The sequence below is a fragment of the Salvia splendens genome, chromosome 3 (assembly GCF_004379255.2).
Source record: "Salvia splendens isolate huo1 chromosome 3, SspV2, whole genome shotgun sequence".
NCBI lineage: Eukaryota > Viridiplantae > Streptophyta > Magnoliopsida > Lamiales > Lamiaceae > Salvia > Salvia splendens.
Window position 1 is genome coordinate 26,573,923 of NC_056034.1, and position 16,544 is coordinate 26,590,466.

Sequence of the window (16,544 nt, forward strand, 5' to 3'; positions counted from 1 at the left end):
TATGGTGAATTTTTCAAACAAACTGCGCAGTGCTGTCAGAAAGTATATGTTCCGACCAGAGAGTTTAATATGTGATATGACTGACTAAATGACGTGATTTCAGTGTGAAAATTTTCATGGTTGAACTTGAATGTGTCCTCTGTTTTGTGACCAAAATTTTGCTTCTTTTGAGGTCAGGTAAATTTATATTGATTTTTACAAATACGGTCGCGCAGTTCTGCTAGTTTTCTGCCTTGTTAAAATGACACTTATTTTCAAGTTTAAAAGTATTATATGATGCATGTATGTCCAAGGAACGTGTTTAAATGATGGGATCACGTGTGATAAGTTGAAATGTGTTACGGTGTGTTCTTCCATCTTTGTGACGTATGTTGGATCGGGAATTTGAGAAAAACGATGAGAGAGAAAACGATAGGACATGCATAATAAAATGTTGTTGTGGAAAGCTGACTTGTGTTGTCGTTGACAAGGGTGTTGTGTATTTGTGAACTCGAGGATCGAGGGTTGCTATAAGTTGGGTTGTGATTTGCTAAGCGAACGAGGTGGGCTTTCTTTTCAAATCTCTTTATTTTACGAAAATACTATGTGGCGTTATAAGGGTGGTTTAACTTGTTATGTCATGCCATGTTGTTTTTATTTATGAGATTGTTGCCTGATGCCTAGTTCGTCTGAGCTTGCTCCGTTAGGCTATAGGGCTGTGTTGTGAAACGAATTCGGGTCTGAGTAGGGCCGCAAACCCTATCAGGCCGTGTACACTGGTGGGATTGTGAGCCGTCCTTGCTAGTCGGCCGGTCTTGTGGGCGAATAGTGTGGCCACACTTTCGTCGCACTGTGATATGATGATTATTATTGATGGACTGATGAGAAAAGTGGGGAGATAAATTGTCTGGCCAGACTTGAATATTTTTGTGTTCTCTTGATATTTTCTTACTACATAAAACTCGAGATCACTGGTATGGATGACATAACTTATTAAAATGTTTTCGGCATGAGTCCATTGAGTACAATAAGTACTCAGCCCTGCATATTATTTTTCTTATGTGCAGGTTGAGCGGGATGTTGCGGCGGATGTTGAGCTGGCTTAAGTACCAAGGATGCGTTGTGTCTTCATACATAGGCGTTATCCTTGACTCTCCTTAAACCTTATTTTTCCCGCTGCTATAATTTGAACTATGTCTCAAGACCTTAATCTTTTCTTTATGTTTTGTGTTTGAACATGCATGGTGGTGATAGGTTTTAAAAAAGTATTTACGTTGCCTTTTGAAAATGGTATTCTCTGAGATTTAAGTTAAATGTTGTTTTGGTTTAGTTATTAATTGTTGTTTTACTTAAGTCAAATTCTTTCCGTTGTCTTTTTACAAGTATTTTACCTTATGTCTCTTCAAAAAAAATCATAACCTTAAACTCTTTAAACTAAGTTGTTTTTCTTTCTTTAAGTTAATTAAGTTGTTCTTTTAAATTGTTATCCATGCATGTCGGTCACGATCGCCGCGTCTGTGGTACCCCTTGTATGGGCGGTCGTGACAAACTCCCATCAAGATTCCAACTCCCATTGCATTATCTCCCGTTGATAATCCCGATCTGGTGGTGACCGTAGATGCTGTGTCTCTGACCTGCCAAGTAAACTGATCGTTCCTCCACCCAGATGAGTTACCCAGTGTCCAAACCGTGAGCCCTTGCTCATAAACTGAAAATAAAGGAAAAAGAAACAAAATCAAAAATATGTACGACAAAATCTCATAAACACAATCGCAAATTACGCTATCCATCCCAGGCAACGGCGCCATTTGAAGCAGCATATTTAACTGAAGATTCGTGTGTAGTTTTATGCTGGGTCGAGCCCTCAGGTCCAGAAAATCCGCTATATTACAAGGTCTAGGAACTCAGAGGATCCTGGAAGTCTCGGTCGTCGGACATACAAAACCCCCCGCGCTTTCAAAAACCCTCAACCAGCTATACTATGGATTAGTATAGGGAAGCATGGGTCGATCCCACGAAGATGGACGCGTAAGAAAGCATTTAGGAGACTCTGGGCAAGTTGTTGGCTGCTGCCACACAATTTTGGGTTGAGGTTGAACTACTACTAGACCTAAGAACGAAAATCAGACACTGGACCTTGGAAACTGAAAGCATCATGCCGACGCCGAACATCCTTATAACCTTGAGATCTCAAACTAATTTCCTAGACCAAGTAAATAACTTCCTAATATAGCTAGACAGAAAGCGAGTGAACAGTGGGGACCATTTTCCAGAAACAGAAAGTACGGAAGAAAAGCTGCAACTAACAAACTAAGAATTTAACTAACAATGACGTGCATCTCATTACCTGAATCAAACGCGAACATGAAGAAAACAGAGAACAAATCCAAATTCAAACAAACTGTAAAAGTTCGGACGTCGGAAACTTGCAATTTGCCGGAAATAGAACAGATCTACATATACTAGACGGAATGAAACGAAAACACGAAAACCAGGCATCAACCACGACCAATTCTGTTTTCGATCCAGACGTCGGATTGTTAATCCACTCTGGATCCAAGCATTCCGAACCAAACAACCAACAAAATCAACTCCATAACTTCTGATTCAACAAATCTGCCCCGATCTACATAAGATTCCAACAATTCTACTCAAACTCAATAATCCAACGCGAGAAACAAACATCCAGTTCAGCAACTACATGAAACTCAAAACAATTTGCATCTATAATCGAAATCAACAGCAGTAAAGTAAATACGGAAACAGAAAATGCATAGATAACGAGAATTCAACAGAAAACAGGGCCGAGCTTCGAACATCGAAGCTCGGTGATATTCACGACGACAAATAAAATGAAAGCAAAAATTGTATCTTCGCCCTACACAAGGACGGTGTTACCCAACATCAAACAGTAAATGAAATGACCCGAACCCCTACAAATTCCCGAACAGTCCCCCCAAGTGTGTGGAAGTGAGTGAGCTAAGAGAGCCAAGAGCAAAGTTCCCAAAAAAGGTGGTCCTCTTCCTACTAGATTGTATGCTCTCTTCCTTATATAGGTGCGAGTTTGATCTTCTAGAAGCCTTCGCAGAAATCTCCATTCTGCCCTTCAGCTTCGTGATCTCCTCCGTCTAGTCATTTTTCTCCAATTGCTCACTTATTTACCAGATTCCTTGGGTCATGCAATTTTCCTCTCTTCTTCCTAGACCTGGAAAACTTTCTACACATCTAGCTTAAAAAGATGTGTTAGACCCCGTAAATGCACGAATTCAACCCTTTAATCAATGCATGAAATTAGCCTTATCAGTCGTTCTGTGTTTTTGTCTCCTTTTCCTTTTCAGCTACAACCACCTCCATTTGCTTCTTCTTAGTTCTCTTCCTGACAATCCCCTCCGACTACAAGCCTGGCTTCTTTAACTGATATAAACGAGTTTAGCCACCTCTCTGTTCCAGGATCCCCACATTTGTGAAAAATTGTACACTAAACATCTCCAGATTGGGGCAATAGGACAACCTGAGTATCCTCTCTACTATTGTCACGACCGCCCATACTAGGGTTGCTACAAACGCGGCGATCGTGATATAACATGTAAAGGGTAGATTTCTATTGAAAACTTAATTAACTTAAAGGATGAAGAAAAATTTTCTTTTTGTTTTAAAGAAACTTAAAATTATAACTTTGCTAAACAACATATGATAAACATTTTTAAAAGAAACAGCGGAGAAAAATAGTTATTTGAGACCCAATCAACTTCTAAGAAAAATATGTAGTCTAACTCACGTGAAAGACATCATTTCCAGACAATAATGTAAATAGACGTTTAAAACCTAACGTGACCAAAACATGCTCAACATAGTACGAAAAGATTTAAGTATTGAAACATGATTCAAAACCTAGCAGCGGAAATAAGGTTCAAAGGGAGAGTCAAGGATCATGCCTATGTATGAAGACACGATGCATCCTAAGGCTAGCTAACATCCTCCGCAACATCCGGCTCAACCTGCACATAAGAAAATAATATGCAGGGCTGAGTACTTGATGTACTCAATGGGCTCATGCCGAAAACATTTTAATAAGTTATGTCATCCATACCAGTGATCTCGAGTTTTATATAGTAAGAAATATCACGAGAACACAAAAATCCAAGTCTGGCCAGACAATTTATCTCCTCATTTTCCACATCAATCAATCAATCACATCCTCTTATCATAGTGCGACGAAAGTGTGGCCACACTATTCTCCCACGAGACCGGCCGACTAGCAAGGACGGCTCACGATCCCCTCTGTGTACACAGCCTGATAGGGTTTGCGGGCCTACTCAGACCCGAATTCCTTTATCATAGCCCTATAGCCTAATGGAGCGAACTCACAAACTAGGCATCAAGCACAATCTCAACATAGCCCTATAGCCTAACGGAGCAAGCTCAAACGAACTATGCATCAGGTAAAAATCTCAACATCAAAACAATCACGGCATGACATAACACTTTAAACCACCCTTATAACACCACATCATATTTTCGGAAAAATAAAGAGGTTTGAAAAGAAAGCCCACCTCGATCGCTTAGCAAAATCACAACCCAACTTATAGCAACTCACGATCCTCGAGTTCACGAGTACACAACAACCTTGTCAATGACAACACAAGTCAGCCTTCCACACCAACATTTTACTATGCATGTCCTATCGTTTTCTCTCTCATCGTTTTTCTCAAATTCCCCAACCCAACATACGTCACAAAGGTGTAAAGACACACGTAACACATTCCAACTTATCGCAAGTGATTTCAACATTTAAACACGTTCCTTGGACATACATGCATCATATAATACTTTTAAACTTGAAACTAGGTGTCATTTTAACAAGGCAGAAAACTGGCAGAACTGCGCAACCGTTTTGTAAAAATCACTATAAATTCACCCGACCTCATATGAAGCTAAATTTTGGTCACAATACAGAGGACACATTCAAGTTCATCCATGAAAATATGTACACCGAAATCACGTCATTTAGTCAGTCATATCACATATTAAACTCTCTGGTCGGAACATACAATTTCTGACAGCACTGCGCAGTTTATTTGAAAAATTTACCATAAATTCATCCAATTCCCAAAAAGGCTGAAACTTAACACGACTCAGAAGACACTTCAAATTTTCATCTAGTTCAAGAATCACATCAATCGGAGGTCATTTGGTCAGTCAAACAGAAAACGAAACGTTCTTGGCGAGAACACGAGTTTCTGGCAGATTTGCGCAGTCAAATTCAAAAATTTATTAAACATTCATTTTTCGATTAAAAAGGGCTGAAATTTACACGAGACACAGGTAACACCTTGAAGTTTACTCAGTAAAATTTTCATATCAAATTCGGCCGTTTGATAGGTCAATTACTCATCAGAAGCTACTGGTCGAACATCACAGATAACAGATACACAATTTCTAAATTAGAGTTTCCTTCTCAATCATCCAAACACCAATTCTCATGCTTATAACACACAATCATGCTTGATAAGACTCTCTTAAACATGTTTGCACATAAACTTACATCATTCACCAAAGATTCCAATCAAACTTCACACAATTCAATTGAAACGCATATTTATCAAGGTTTTCAAGCAAACTCACTTTTCCCCCCGATTAAACCTGCGATCTACGATTCCTACACCCACTACATGCATGTAGGATTCAAGAACATGGTTCAAATGAAAAGAATGAGGAAAAGTGAAGCCAATATACCTTCTTTGACAAAACGAATTGGTAGAACCAAGAAACGAGGTGATTCGTCGGAGATTCTTGAAAATAAACTTCAATGGATGCAAGAAACAATGGTGGAAGAAGTTTTTTGGAGAGAATGTGGAGAGGGAGGAGGGAGGCACGAAAATTGAGGGAGAATGGGGCTAGAGTTTAGTTTAGGTGTTTTTATAGGATTAGGGTTAGGTTTAAAATCAATTAATTAATTAATTATGGGGAAAAATACAATTAAATAAATCCCACAATTAAAAGAATAAAATAAGCATGTGGGAAGGGGAGGAAATTTTCAAAAATTCCATGTAGGAATAGCAAGGAATTTATTTGGTATTTACTTGGAGAGAATATATTCACAACTTAGGAAATAAAAGTGAATATTTCATGAACAAGGGAAAAAAATAAATTAAATCTCCAAGTATGAAAATAATGGTGGGGGCCAAAAATTTCCATAAGGAATTGCACAAGGAAATTATTTAAATCCCCAATTAAAATAATAGGATTTAAATTAGGCAATTTATTTATAGGAAAAAAGCTCCCATAAAATAGGCAACAATTAATTAAATTCCCACAAGGAAAATATTGCATAGGGGGCGTGTGATATGGAAGAAAAGTAGGAGAAAAATATTCACATCCCCAATTAATTAGACCTAGGAATTTATTTGAATAAAAAGGGATTCCACAAATTAGGAAACAAATAAAATATCCTCCAAAATTTAGTGGAGGGGCCGAAAATTGCTAACCAAGGAATGTCCCAACTCTCTATTTATTTTAGGTGAAGAAATAAATTATAACATGATTTAATTGGATTAAATTCAAAGGAAGAGAGTCAATAAAGCACCAATTAAATCAAATGAAAATAATTCTTTCTCCTATAGGAAATTTTCGAAAACTCCCAAGGAAAATAAAAATGGAGTTCGAATTCCATGTAGTATCATTTAGGGTCATTTGGTTTGGATTTAATTTGGATAAGTATCCCAAGACAATTAATTAAATCCAAGAAATGAAATACTATTTCAATAATTAGGAAGGGCCGAAAATTCCAATGAATTGGCTCGAAAAAAATAAATGCATGATCCTATTAATTATTTCCCCACATTGAAAAATATAAAACATCAAGCTCATCATTCCACATTAACCACGAAAATTTATTTCACGCAAAACACTTAATCACATAGAAACGAAAGTTTCATAATTCCAAGAATCCAAAATTCGAATAACATATAAGAAGAGTCACACAAAAAAAATTTGGGATGTTACAACTATGGTCATATCCACACAGTTCTTGAAGAGAGCCCCTAGCACATGATAGCAATTCAGATTGCAGGAAGCGCGACTGGAGATCGACTGACAAGTCCTAGCGATCCAATATCCCAAATGTACATTCCCCTTTTTCATCATACACCACATGAAGTATAACTCTGCTTCTGTGATGGAGGCGGCGCTGTTGGCTAGGGCCAACAGATTTGCGCCCACAAAGACTTGGGCTAAACGGTGGATGGGATATTTGTTGCAATCAGCTCTGGATGTTGTTTGTTGATAAGCTTCAGTGCCCTTTGGAACCATCTATTCCCAAGCGGCTTTCTTGTTGAAATCTGGGATTTCCTTTGGAGTGCCAATATCTCTCCTAAACCATTCAACTTCTTGGTCCGCATTGTACATGCTAAGTTTTACCGACCACTCCCTGATGCTCATCCTCATTTCTCTCGTGAACAACCTGAAGCTGATAGATTCAGCCCCCACATCAGTCGTGTACATGAAACAGAACGAAGTGAAGAACTCCGGGGCCAATTCTATTGGCATTCTTGGCGTGCGCAGTTCCAAAAGCCAATCAAATCCTATCCCCGTAATGTACTTCATGAACTCCTCCACTCCTTTGAGCTTTTCCAGGGAGAATTGGTACAGCCGCCTTCTAGATCTTGCTTTCTTGCTCGACCCTACCCTTGTTGCACATTCCTTCGTTGTTTTGGGGTCGTCAAACGTGATCATTTGTTCGAGCAAATCATTGTCAAGGCGGACCTGTATCTTCTCAAATTGTTACCTGGCCATCTCTGGCCTCTGCTCGGACGTACTTCTTGCCCCATTCTCAGCGCCTCATCTTTCGCATCGTCTCTTTCCTCAAACCCTCTGTCTTCCTTCTTGAATCACCAAGGTTGTTGAGGCTTGTCTTGGCTTCTTCTTCAATGGGACATTGATGGCTTTCCCTTTTCTTTTTCGCTCCCTCCTTTCTCTTTCACTTTCTTCCACCTCAGCAGGTGGATCTGGCTTCCCCGAGCTAGGCTGTGCATCTATCGGTGTGAAGATGACCTCCTCTTCTTCCTCAGGGTCTTGATCAATTAGGAGCCAGCTTCCGCGGCGTGGGATTCCCACCGCACTCCTTGCCGGACTATCCGTGTCCTCCCCTGCTTTCTGTCAAGGGACTTCCCTCAGTTGTTCTTCTTCAGACCTCCTCCCTGAGGTTTCTTCTCTAGCTGTCCTTCACTGATAAGTACGGACGACAGCAGCTCTTTCTTCAGTAACCTCATTACTAAGGGGCAACTTTTCTATCTCCTCATCTTCATCAGTTACTATCACCACCTCCCTTCTCTCCAGTGTTTCATTAGTAGTTTTCTCTACCCTCTCAGTACAGTTCCATCCCCGCAGTCTATTTATCATCCACTTCCATATCCGTCTCAGTAGCCTCAGAATTCCTTGCCGCCAAGTTTGTTGCGACCTCCTCAGGAGTGAGTAGTAGTTGCTCGGTTTCCTCTATTTGTTCATTCACCGTTGCCATTTCCATGGGAATTGACTCCGCTCAAGTCTCCTCCGATATTTCAGCTATCGAGCTTGGCTCCACCTCCTTGTCTATTTGCCTGACAATATCGAGGTTGGCAACTGTTGCTCCACCTCTTCTCCCTATTCCTCAGTGTTCACCCCAACTTCTTCCATCCCTCTATCAGCATTTAAACGATGCTGGTCTACCTCTTCTCCATGTTCCACTGCTTCAACCATTCTCATCTCCCCCTCCCTCTCGGTGTCACTCAAAACTAGTGTCCCCTCATTATTTGTTTCCGGGATATCGGGTTTGCTATTCGGCGGTGTAGTAGAATGGATTTGTTGCACGGTTGGTAGGAGAGTTTCTTCTATTAGGGCTATGATCGAAGCAGGGTCCACTTCTTTGTTCAACGATTGTATCATCTTCATGAGCTCTCCTCTGAAACACGTAAAGGTAGATAGGCTGCTTTCAGAAACATTGGGTGCCTCATTGATCGGAATTGCTCATGCCCTTTCCATTTCCTGCTGCAGGGATTCGAACTATCAGCGGATTTGGGTGCGGAGACACTTCCTGAAGCGTTCTGTGACTTTCCTTCCATTTACCTAGGTGGATTCAAGAGCTAGGGTTTGCTATTGCTGGAATCTGCAGAGAAAATCGTGGTGAGAATTTTTGGGGAGCAAGTGGGAAGTGGAGTACGGAGACTCAATGCAGTTGACAAGACGGCTACATGATCGTGAGATCGAAGTCCAGCTGGGCGATGCTACTAAAGTGGCAACCGTTGCAGTGGGAGACATTTATTTACATTTTAGTAGTGATAGATTTTTTATTTTGAAGAATGTTTTATTGATACCTTCTTTTAGAAGAAATTTAATTTCAGTTTCTAAATTACTTTTTGATGGATATTCGATTTCTTTTAATGATAATTGTGTTATTAAGAAAGATGGTTCTTATGTCTGTCGTGGTATCATGGAAAACAATCCGTACACAATCACTTCTACACAGTTTAACAAACGTAAATCTGAACTTAATACAACATCGAAAGCTTCTCGAAAGAGAAAATACCTTGAAGTTCAATGAACGCAACGTACTTATGGCACCTTAGACTTGGTCATGCCAACCAAAGAAGGATTCATTCTCTACTGGACCAAGACCTTATTAAAGGTCTAGAGAAGGAGCCGTTTTCAACGTACAAATCCTACTTGAAAGGCAAGATCACTAAGAGACCTTTAAGGGTAAAAGGTAATAGGGCTAAGGAAGTACTTGAGCTCGTTTATACTGATGTATGTGGACCAATGTCGACTGAGGCAAGACGTGGTTTTCAATATTTCATCACCTTCATTGTTGATTATTCGAAAATTGGATACGTCTATTTGATGCACTACAAGTCTGAATCCTTTGACAAGTTCAAGGAGTTTAAGGCATATGCAGAGACGCATCATGGTAAGAATATCAAATACCTACGATCTGATCGTGGAGGCGAATACCTTAGTGCCGTGTTTTTGGACTACTTGTCAGTGTCGGGAATTGAATCTCAATTGATTGCGCTGGGCACACCCCAGCAGAATGGCGTACCTGAAAGAAGGAATAAGACCTTGTTAGAGACGGTCCGGTTGATGATGAGTTATGCGCGGTTACCTATTTCATTTTGGGGACATGCCTTGCTTTCTGCGAGTCATGTTTTGCACAATTTACGATCAAAATCGGTTCCTGTTACTCCATATGAGTTGTGGACTGGGCGCAAGCCTAATCCAGAACATCTCAAGATATGGGGGTGTCCGGCTCATGTTTTGAAAAATGATCCAACTAAGCTGGAATCCAGGACAAAGGTATGTGTGTTTATTGGTTACCCTAGAGGATAGAAAGCGTATGAATATAGTCTCCGGGACAAGAAAGTCATTGTGAGTACTCACGCGACATTCTTAGAGGAAGACTTTGTTATGAATCATAAACCTACTAGTGAAGTGGTTCTGGACGAGCTAACTTCAGTCACAAGTTCCATTACCAAAGAACAAGTAGCGAGCGTACAAACTACACCAGAAATTTCAACTTCTATACCTAATGTGGTAGTGTCGCATCGCAGTGGGAGGGTTTCTCATGAACCCGATTGGTACATTGGTTTGGGGGAGTCCTCGGACGGTAATGTATCAGATCCCTGGAATTTTGCAGAAGCGCAGGCGGATACCGATAATTGCGAATGTGTGAAATCAATGGATTCGGACCTACAATCAATGATAGACAAAGACGTATACAATTTGACGGTCCTACCTAAAGGCTGTACTTCCATTGGAAGAAAGTGGATATACAAACGTAAACGTGGACCCGATGGACGAGTTAAAGTCTTTAAAGCAAGACTAGTGGCCAAGGGGTATACCCAAAAGGAAGGTATCGATTATGATAAGACCTTCTCCCCAGTGGCCATGCTTAAATCGATCTGGATACTATTCTCTATAGCAGCTTACATGGATTGGGATGTGTGGCAGATGGTGTTAGGGTTTGTATACTAGAAATCACCTTTCAAGTGATTGAATATTGTAAAACTCTATATTTTATTTTTCAATGAATGCAACAGATTATTTTTGTCATAGTGTTGTTATGTTCTACATTTAATGGATGTTTATTGCATAATTAAATGTATAAGCAACGTAACAAAGTCTAAGTCTTTGTTTTAGTAGACCGGTTGTATGCGTCGTCCACTTTAAGGTAACACGGTTAGTTCTGAATAAAGAAAAATAAAAATTTCACAACCAAGATAGGCCTAGACTACCTATCGTGAAAGGTTGCAATGTCAGTCCGCATATTTCTAAGCTTTACTGAAATAAGATGACATTGGTGTGGTATAGCACTGAATTGGATCTAACAGCAAGACGAATCTTTATGCTATCTGCTGAAAGATGTGGTCTTGATAATTAATTTCTTAATCAATGTATGTTAGCATTGAGCATACGATATTGATCATGTACTACTTTGACTTTGTTATGGAAGAATAGAGTAATTGTGTATTCGACAAACGAAAGAATGTAAAGAGACACAGAATTTACGTGGTTCGCCAATTGGCTACATCCACGGGCAAGAACGAGAACAAATTGTATTATGATTGCAATTACATATTTCAGATTTAAGATCACGATCACAGAATTATGTGCTCTACTCCCATGTAAATAGGCACAAATGAGATCCTATCCTAATTTAGAAACAAATTCAAGGCATACTAACAAGTATCAACATTGACTTGAATCTCAACTTCAGATATCGGTGCATTATCCGATAACAAATGAATATTTGTAGCACTTGGAGTATCAATAGGTTTAGCTCCAGACATGCCAAATCTTGACAGAATCTTCTCAATGTAGCTCTTCTGTGACAAACAGAGCTTCTTCTTTGCTCTTTCCCTAGATATCTCCATGCCCATAATTTTCTTCGCAGCACCCAAATCCTTCATATCAAATTCATCACTAAGATGAGCTTTCAACTTCTGAATTCTTACTTCGACTTTGCAGCTATAAGCATATCATCTACATACAGAACGAGATAGATCACGGAACCATCATCAGTTTTATTGTGATACACATGATAAGTCGCATTCTAGGCCTTGGTTACTGGTCAGTATAACGTGCTTAATTGGATTATAACTGCAAAACAGTTGCTAAAGTGTGCAGGGAAAGGGTTCTAGTCAGTATGAAAAGGTTCGGACAACTCAGGTGAAAAAGAGCGCTAGAAGGGTGCAATACTGAGCAGGATGCATGCCAAAAAGGCTCGAGATGGAGAAGAAGGATTGCTGGGAAGGATCAACCACAAACAAGAGCAAAAGAGTCATTTCACGAAGAGAGTTTACCCTAAAAATCAAGGGCAGACCTCCCTATAAAAGGAAGCCACTTGGAGAGAGGAGAGGCATCATCAACATCCACACTTAGTTAGAGTATCCTCTCTCGGTAGATCAGTTCCTTCAGCATTGTCCTACATTTTCTCATTCCTCGCCACAGCCATGGTCACCTGAAGTTCCATCAGCTCGCCGGAGATTCGCATTCCATCGTTCCAGCCAGTCTATTTTGTAGTCGTAGCAGTTCCATCGCCCGGAGTGGCAAAACAATCTTAATTTGCTTTCTTAGTTAATCTTTGCTTTTTCCTTACGTGGATTTGTTGCAATTTCAGTCCCTGTTTGCTTTTGAAGTGTTTCATTTAGATCCAGACGCCTTTTATGCAATGAAGTTGTTTTTATGCATTTCTTCGGTTCGAATCTATTTCATTCTGCCTAGGTAGCTTAGATCTAGTTGTTGTGGTGTTTTCAAGGTGTTAAAGGCATGATTTTATTTGGAATTGTTGGATCTGTGATTGTTAGCTTAGTTGCTGTTTAGATTCAAATATCTGAAGTGTTCAAGTACAAGATCTGAGTATACGTGATTCTGCCACCTTGCATGTCGTCCAGTATGTGTAGTTCTTAATTTCGCTTTGTTAATCTTCGAAATTTAGTTAGTTAATTTGTAGATCTAAATTGTGAAGTTGTTAATCTGCAAATGTTATTCATGGAATTTGAGTTTGTTTGATTTCTGCATTTTTGTTGAAGAAGATAACATTCACATCTAAGTTTGGGACCACTTTTACCTTCTAGTTACTTTTTGTTTTTGCCCATTGCTTTTCATGCTTGTACCCTACAGATTTGTCAGCGCAGGCACCTAACTACCTTTTATTCTCTAAAATTCCGTTTAGCTTCCACATGGCCCTGAAACACTTTGTCCCACACTCTCACGTACACAGCCACATGTCGATCACTTTCACACCACCCAGTCAGTAGAGTACACCCTTTTAATTCCTGTCTTGGTAGAATCTCAACCCAAGCGTGGTAGCTAACTAACGCTTCCAGATTATCACCACAATTACCAAACGCATCATCTCCGTGGGATTCAACCCTTACCTCCACTATACCAATCGGTAGAAGTGGGTTGAGGAATTTCTTTGATAGCCAGGTTCAGGCTTAGGTGGGGTTTCTAACCTGATCAGTAGGATACATCCTTGCTTTACACGACACTTGCATACCTGTGAGTAAAAAAAACACTATCAAATGGCGTCGTTGCCGGGGATGAATGGCGTTATTAACTGTTATTGTGTGTGATACTTTGGCGTATATATTGTGCATAATTCTTTTTTTTCTTTTATATTTCAGTTTATGAGAAACAACTCGGCTCCTGACCATTGGAGACCGAAGATACTCCAACGAGGGACTATACTTGTGACCACTCGTTCTGTCCTGTCGACAGCCCTGTCTGACCTAGGCACGAGTAGTGACGAAGAGCATGACACCATAGAAGGAGGAATACCAGAACCGGTGCTACAAGGAGGATGGCTGCCCAAGTAGATGATGATCCGGAGATCGGATCGCTGAACGTGCATACCGAAGGAGAATCGTCGCAAGCTATAGTTGTGTCACGACCGCCCTTACTAAGGATAGTAAAAACGGGGAAATTGTCACTAGGGAAGGGACTAAGGAGCTGGGAAGAAGAAGGGGAAAACAATGAAAGACAACATCTTAAACAAAGCTTCAAAAAAAAGTTTTAATCGATTAAACAATTAAGCAGCGGGTTAATATCTCAAGGTAATTAATGTCATAAAGTAGTGTAGAGCAAAATGAAAGAATTTATCAATAACGATTCGAAACAAGGCAGCGGAATAAAGGTGTCTATGTATGAAGACACGACGAATCGCTCGACTCAACATCTGCCACAACATCACCGCTCAACCTACACATAAAGAAAACATATGCATGGCTGAGTACTTGACATACTCAATGGACATACGCCAAAATATTTAATAAAAGTTATGTCATCCATACCATAGTGTACTCCAGTTTTCGTAGACTGGTCAGTCAAAACAAACTCCCCACTTTCTCCACAATCAATCAATCACATCCTCTTACCATAGTGCGACGAAAATGTGGCCACACTATTTGCCCACGAGACCGGCCAACTAGCAAGGACGGCTCCGATCCCACCTGTGTACACAGCCTGATAGGGTTTGCAGCCATACTCAGACCCGAATTCGTTTCACACATAGCCCTATAGCGTAACGGAGCAAGCTCAAACGAACTAGGCATCAGGAAACAATCTCAACATCAAACAATCACAGCCCTATAGCCTAACGGAGCAAGCTCAAACGAACTAGGCATCAGGCAACAATCTCAACATCGAAAACAATCATGGCATGACATAACACTTTAAACCACCCTTATAACACCGTATCATACTTCTGAGAGCATAAAAGAGTTTATTAAAAGAAAGCCCACCTCGATTGTTTACAAACACGGTTCACAACTTTATTGAAATCCTTGCTCTTCGTACCCACGTACGCACAACAACTCTTATTAACATCATAACCATATAATACAACACAATCAGTTTTCTATCAACACAATACTCATGCATGCCCTATCGTTCCTTTCATCGTTTTCTCATATTACCCATCCCAATGTTCACCATAATAAACGATATGAACCATTTGGCATACATCAACATGCAACACATAATAACATCATAGGATAAGTTCATACTCACACATGTATCATGGATTTCATTCAAAACTTGCCAACAAGACTATTTCAATCAAGACATGAAACTGGCAGAACAGCACAGTCGTTTTGTAAAAATCATTAAAAATCCATCCGATATCATTTGAAGCTAATATTTGGTCACCACACAGTAGACACATCAAGGTTCATCCGGATAAAAATTCACACAAAAATCACATCTTTAGGTCGGTCAAAACAAAAATGAAACTCACTGGACGGAACACACAATTCTGGTGGTACTGCGCAGTTCGATTGAAAAAATTCGTTAAACATTCATCTTTCGACAAAAGGGGCTGAAATTTTGACACAACACAGAAGACACTTAAAATTTCACTCAATTAAAAATTCGTGGTAAAATAAGATCGTTTGGTCGGTCAAACACGCGTCGGAACCTACTGTGCGAACACCACAGAATTTATGCTCAACATTCACAAACTAGGGTTTGTCTGTCATTCATCCACACATACCAATTCATACTTTCCACACAAATTCATGCTTCAAAATCGACCTCACAACCATAGTCTCATATTTACACATAGTATTCACCAATGAATCATTCACAAACTCACATACACAGATACATACGCGGGCATACACAAACCTTCTCATGCAAACATCCTCCCCGACCGATTAATTTTTAGATCTACGATTTCTACACTCACTATATGCATGAGGGGATCAAGAAACATGGATTCAATGGTAAGAAAGAGAAAGATGAATCAAAGTATACCTTTCTCTTGAAAAACAATAGGTAGGAATGACTAGTGGTTTGATTCTTCGATGAATCTTGAATTTCCAACTCCGCAATGATGCAAGAACAAGGAATTGGTGAAGGATTTGTGGAGAAGGAGAGGAAGAGAGGGAAAAACGTGTGGGTGGAGAGAAGAGGGAGGCGAAAATATGAGGGCTAGGGTTAGGGTTCTTTTAGTTTATAGTCTAGGATAAATCTCACAATTAAATAAAGCAATTAAAATTGTGGAAGAATAAAATAGAGGTCAATGAATAAATCCCACAATTTTAGCAAAATAGGTGTGTGTTGAAGGGGTGTAAACAAGGAAAATATATTTAAATCCTCAAATTAAATTGGAATAGGATTTAAAATAGGGACAATTTGGTTTGGATTTAATTTGGATAAATATCCCAAAACAATTAATTAAATCCAAGAAAGAAAATATTATTTCCAATAAATAGGAGGGTTGAAAATTCCAATAAAATGGCTACAATAATTTTGCATGATCCCATTTAATTTAATTCACACATTGAAAATTTAATCACATTATTTCACATAACTCACAACAACTAATTTCACATAATTAACTCAGTCACATAGAAATCAAATTTCATAATTGAATTTCCCAAAACAACATCCTCATTAAGAAAAATAAAATAAGTCACAAATTTTTGGAGTACTACATCCTTCCCCTCTTAACAGAAATTTCGTCCAGAAATTTGGTCGTCTCACAAAAACAACTCGGGGTACTTTTCTTTCATCCTATCTTCTAACTCCCA